Raw genomic sequence first — 6700 nt, 5'->3', positions numbered from 1 at the left:
TGTCATTGAGTTGATAGTATTTCTTGGTAGATGTTTAAGGTTTTTTGTTGCTTTGCGCCCGAAGCTTTCTCGGATGGCTCCAGCTAAATTCCCTGCGATCCTGTGGAAAATGGACGGAGCTGAAATTGAACGGATGGATGGGAACAGAAGTTTAGCCACGATCGCTACGGTTTTAGGAGGTTGCAGAATATCTGCGTAAAAATTAATGTGTCTTACCTTTTATTATTGTTATTGTTACTCTTGTGTCTAACACAGTGGTTTTCAACCACCCTGGGCTGCTACAACAATAATCCAGGGGTGGCACAAAATTATTAATCAAGCCAGTATTTATTTGATATGAATGCTACTGGTATCCAAAGCTGCATTTGGGAGCATGATCCAAGAAGGCAACGCGAAAACAACTTGAGTTAAGGCGAGATTATCAGCAAAGTTGAAATAGCATAAAACATCACTCCATATGCCCACTACTGCTAGCCCCTATGTGCAAGTAGAGAAGGTTCCGGAATCCTAACTGCCATCTCTACCCTGCACTACCTTCTCCTACGATTACATCATATCTGTGATCTCCAGTTTCTTTTCATATTTTAGACTGTCTCTGTCGATTAAGTGATGAGAGGGCTGGGGAACTCTGCAGGAACAAGGCTACAGAGCTGGATGGAATCAGCCCCATGATGCTGAAAACGTCCCAATCAGCACTATGGGGGCGTTCAGGATCTGTTTTCCCTTTTCCTGAATTTGCAGATTTTCCAGCTTTGGGAAACATCCTACATGGCCCCAGTGCCGAAAACAGAGCATTTGAGTGAAACCAAGGCCTTCAGACTAGTTGCTCTGACTTTATACTTCATGAAGACCTTTGAGAAGCTGGTTCTGAAACAGCTCCAACCTTGCTTTCAGAACATCTTGATCCTCTGTAGATTATTACAATTCTTGTTAATGTACATCTGTGCCTTTTTTGTCTACTGCTGTTACCTGGCAATTTCCTTTGGGGTTAATAAACCTTCTATCTATCTATCTATCTATCTATCTATCTATCTATCTATCTATCTATCTATCTATCTATCTATCTCAAATATTGCCTTTTCTATTTATCTATCTATATCAAATATTGCCTTTTTTATCTATCTATCTATCTATCTATCTATCTATCTATCTATCTATCTATCTATCTAGTGGGGTTTTTCTCATATTGAGTCTGGAGGCAAAGTGTTTTCAAAGCATTCATAAGTAGTTCTTATGAACACAATTTATGTATTATTACAGCATATTAGGGGCTGGAGATTGCACGTTAGCTAGGGTATTGCTATAAGTTTGGGCATTACTTTGGAAAGTTTGGAGTTTCACTTCTTAAAATTAAGAAAAAATCAATCTATTGACTCTAGAATAAATGTGTTTTAGTTCCTGTCTGGAAGCCTGGCTTGCATGCATGATGTACCCCAAAGTCCTTCCCAGTAGCCAGTCAGTGAGGTTGAGGTGTCACGGCTTGCCCACTTCTGTATGTGTCAGTGTCATTATATAGCTCCCCTTTCATATGTGCGAATTCATACAGATGGAGCCCCATCAATTATTGATTCATCGAAAGGATTTGTCTCTTTAATGAAGTAAGAAAACAGTGATATCATAATAACATATTGTTTTCTCAATCCTGAAGTTCTGGTTGGAAAAACACCCTGCAATTAGTTGAAAAAAATACACAACACAGTTGTTAAAATGACAAAGTATATAAAAAGCACACTAATCTTCTTCTTCTCTAGGAAGCAAGATGGATGTCTAATAAAGACAAAGTATTGTGACAAGTGTTTAAAGTGATGGATGAGGTATTTTTTTGTAAGCCTTCAGAAACAAAAACAATACTGCATATCTCTTGCAGATGATACTTGGATTGCAAGTATCTTACTTAGTTGATATTTTTAAACAAGATTAGTGCAAAATGCAAGAAAAAGCTGAAAATACCATCCACTGATGCATTATGAGAGATAAGTCTGGCTTATGAGTCACCATGGTGGAGCAAGTCAACGTGTATATGAATAGAACTTATTTGAAATATGTGATGATGGTTTTTTGGCATTCAAACATACAAAAGTGCTTCTTGACAAATTATGGATAGAAATGAAGAACGTATATCCTCATACTGATAAAAAAAAAAAAGTTTTGGTAATTCTACCACAATTTTTTAAAATCTTATCTACATGAATTAGAGATTTCTGTATTACAAGTTGTAATGCACATGGTTGGAGTGACCCACCTGTTGAGATGGAAGATCATATCTTGCCTGCCTAAATGGACACCATGCTGAAGGAGGCAAGCAACAAGATGTGTGGGTGTCCCTGCAAGGACGAGTGCTGCTCAGGCAGGAATAACTGAAGGACAATGGGCTACAGCTCTGTGGAGGCAGAGTCCCCCAGAGGATTAGGTGGCAGTACTTTGCTGGCATTCTTCCAGTTTGGTCTCCCACAGAGGTTCAGGAGAGCTATAGTCTGGGAGAACAACCGTGTTGGGTGTTCCTGGGGCTGCAACCCTATTTTATGGCTGATATTAAAAAGATTTGTGAGTCATATAAGGATCAAATATCTGTTTGAAAAGTTACAACCATAACCCAGATTAGTCTATTTTGTTTATTTCAGGATTAACTATAGTCAGTGTATATTTTGTGTCCATAAAGACAGAGTAAAATGTATAATTCTGGTGAAACTGGCAAGTGGATATAACAAAAAACTGACTACGCTCTTAAAAATAATAGTTCTTTTAATGGCACTTTATTGTTCTTTACTGGGTTGAGTTGTTCCTCATAGAACTACAGGTATTGCTTAACAAAGAACAACTTCACTCTGGGATGAGTTCTTTGCATATAAAGTAGGTTCTTTGTGCTTTGAAAAACTTCCTAATATGTAGAGGAATCTTCACATCTTTAATGTATTGTATCAGGACACTAACAGATTAAGAAAAACCTGGACTTAGCCTGTGTTATTTTTTGCAGAAAGAGTCCTTTGAAAATCAAGACCCATTGCTATTTCAAAAATCGTTTACCATCTATTCAAGGTTATTAAGTGTCTGGACCCTCTTACTAATCTAAATAAATCTATTTTTTTTCTGGAGCCCTTATGTCAATGGGTCATTTGGGAATCAATAATGGTTCCCCTATGGCATTGCTCTGAAGAACCCCCCCTGGTACCTTTATTTTTAAGAGTGTAAAGGTGCCACAAAATAAAAAAAACATGACTTACGGGTGCCAGCATCATTAAACGAAGGTCGAAAAGCAGTGATCCAATGTCTGAAGTAATCCTCTTCAGGAAACGTATTGTCAAATTTATCTCCAGTAAATATGGGTGAAAGTAGAGAAGCCTTTTTGATGGCGCTGTAAAGGAATAGGAAGAGGTAGAAAACAGGGGATTGGATAGGCGGGTAGTGTGTTACAGTGGTTAAGGCTTTGGACTTCAAACACTGAGTTTGTGGGTTCACATCCTGCTACTGATACTGTGTGACCACAAGCAAATCACTTTACCTTCCTGTTCTCCAACCGGAAAAACAAAAGAAATGTAACCAATTGAATCTCATAATATTATAAGTCAACTTGGATAAAGGTGTCAGCCAAATATGTAAAGAGATGGGTATACAACTTTGGGCAATTCAAAATTCACCAGGTCATTTTCTAATGCATTTCTCAGACAGCACTGAGTAATAGATTGAATAGTAGAACAATCTACACAAGAACAGGCCATTCAGTCCAACAAAGCTCACCAGTCCTACACACTTCATCCTTCTAAACTAACATCAAGTCAAGCTTTGAAAGTCCCTAAAGTCCTCCAGTCTACCACACTACTTGGTAGCTTATTCTATGTGTCTATGGTTCTCGCTGCAAAGAAAAACTTCCAAATGTTTGTGTGAAATTTATCCTCAAAACATTTCCAACTGTGTCCCTATGTTCATGATGCACTCATTTTAACGTAACAAAAGTAACAATTCCCTTCATAATTTTAAACACTTAAACCTTGTCTCTTCTTAATCTTCTTTTACTCAAACTAAAAAGGCTCAGCTCTTTGAATCTGTCCTCACAACTCATTCCCTGTAGCCCTGGAATTAGCCTAGTCACCTATTGAAACAAAGACTGGATGGGATGCCAACATAATAACACTATAATGACAAACCCAAAATGGGTCAGTTTACTGAGAAGTTTACATTAGACCATTAGAATGATCGGGGCAAGAACTGTCCATTCAGCCCAACAAAGCTCACCAGTCCTATCCACTTAATTCTTCTAAAAAAACCCATTAAGTCTAATTTTGTCGAGAGGTTTTCTTACCTCGGCAGTGACATTCATATCTCTGGTGACTCTTCCTATGAAGTCAGTAAATGGATTGGGAGAGCATGCATGGGGGGTTCATGAGGTCACTGGAAAGGGGTGTGTGGCACTCCTGATATCTATGCAAAAGGCCGAAGGTCCAAGTCTTTAGAGTCCTGGTGCTTCCTGTCTTGCTATATAGTTGTGAGACATGGACGCTATCCAGTGACCTGAGACGAAGACTGGACTCCTTTGGTACTGTGTCTCTTCAGAGAATCCTTGGGTATCGCTGGTTTGCCTTTGTATCGAATGAGTAGTTGCTCATGGAGTCCCGAAATAGGCACATTACCTGCATTTTGAAGGAGAGTCAGTTATGGCACTACGGCCATGTGGCACGTTTCCCCAAGGATGATCCGGCTCACAAAATCCTCATTTTTGACGATCCATGTGGCTGGACCAGGCCGAGGGGACGCCCACATAACACCTGGCTGTGGCACATAGTGGGTCATTTCCAGAGGGTGGGACTGGACTGCTTGTCTGTCTGGAGGGATACCAACCAGGATCCTGAGCTGTTTTGTCGTGTAATGGGTGCGGCAATGTGTTGTACCGGTGCATGCTTCCCAACCTAACCTAATTTTGAAAGTCCCTAAAGAGGAAATCAGAACACAAGTTTTGGAAGTTTATAGCAAATCTTGGGATGCTGGCTTCTCTGCCTTGTAAATCAGTCATTATGATTCCAAACAGGGTTTGATTTAATCTCTACAGTGGCCCTGGGCATCAGCACCTCTTTTGCTCCCATAACCACACACACACACACACTGAGACAAATCAAAGCAATATACTATCCATCAAAAAATATAACAAGGCAGTATTAAAGGCAAACAAACTTCCAAAAGACACATGCTTGCTATCCATTTTCTTTAAATTCCAACTAAAGATCAGTTGGGGTGAATTGCTGTTAATGTCCCTCCATTTTTACACTTGCTCATGCTGAGCAGGGTTGCAGGGTGGCAGAACCCAGGGGCCTGTATGTCACTGCACTGAGGGAGGAAACGCAAGCAGACACAGAGAGAACATGCACAATCCATAACATAGAGCACCGGAGTTGTCTCCTTTAGCGCGGGGAGCAGCGCTACCATTGTAATATCTATCATAACTGTTGAGAAGCACACTTTTATTGTCCTTTCCAATATACACATCATTTAGAAAATGTCATTTAGTAGTTTTAACTTTTTTTAAGTTTTATTTTTTCTAAGACGGAAAAAGCACACCTGGGCAAACAAGCGAAGAGCAACAACTGTGGACTGACGACAACTTCCCAACAGTTGAGTAACCGCAGCGTACTTTAAGTAAATACTCGTTATCGTGAACGATTTGAAATTGTTTTTACGCAAAACATTTGACATTTTTATTTGATGCGAAACACTCATGAGACATCATAAAATGGTCTAATAAAGTACGTGGTCTGACGGGCATACAGACTACCAAACCAGCACGAGCCTTTACAAATAGTGTAATGTTAAACTTAAATATTTGGAGAAATAACCAAAGGAAATGATATATGCTTGGGCAGGCGATTTGTTCAAGAGAGAGTGCCACTGGTTGTGAACCCCCACACGTATAGGTGACGCCTGTCGATGTCATTATCTTATTCTGCGAGAGTGGGTGCTTATACTGTATGTCAACATCCGCGAACATTTCAGTTTTACTTAGTCAGTCATTTTCCAACCCGCTATATCCTAACACAGTCTGCTGGAGCCAATCCCAGACAACACAGATGTACAGGCGCCAGCCGACTGCAGGACACACACCAAACACAAGTTAGGATCACCAATGCACCTAACCTGCATGTCTTTGGACTGTGGGAGGAAACCGGAGCCCACACAGACACGGGGACAGCATGCAAACTCCACGCAGGGAGTACCCGGGAAACGAACCCAAGTCTCCTTACTGCGAGGCAGCAGCGCTATTTAAGTTATTTATTTATTTGCGAGGGTTTTGTTTAATCCTGAGTAAACCGGCGATTGCAGATGTACAGACGCAATCATCAAGATTCGTGTGATGGATGTCGCAACCATCGTGATGCATTTTTTTGATGCGCGTTTCGCTTCAGGTCCCGATTTTCCTGGGGTCTCACCCGATTGCTCACGTGGGTAATCTAAAGTCTTCCTTGTGGTGCATTTCTGCCAGTTTGTTTTATTATTGAATAATTCAAATGTGAGATCTGGTGGTTTATTGTAATCCTTGTGATTACGTCCTACTGTTAATGGAGCTATATAATCAAACATTGGCAAGCAGAACCTGTATAATTGGGAGCTTGCGCTAATAGCGCGTTGCCGCATCCACCACATGGCTGGAATCCTTGGAGCCGTAACATAATCCCAGATTTACCAGCTTCTTCGTCTTCTCTTATTCTCCAACCAT

Source organism: Polypterus senegalus, chromosome 14 (assembly GCF_016835505.1).
Source record: "Polypterus senegalus isolate Bchr_013 chromosome 14, ASM1683550v1, whole genome shotgun sequence".
Lineage (NCBI taxonomy): Eukaryota > Metazoa > Chordata > Cladistia > Polypteriformes > Polypteridae > Polypterus > Polypterus senegalus.
The sequence above is the reverse complement of the archived record's forward strand: the minus strand, read 5'-3'. Positions refer to the sequence as shown.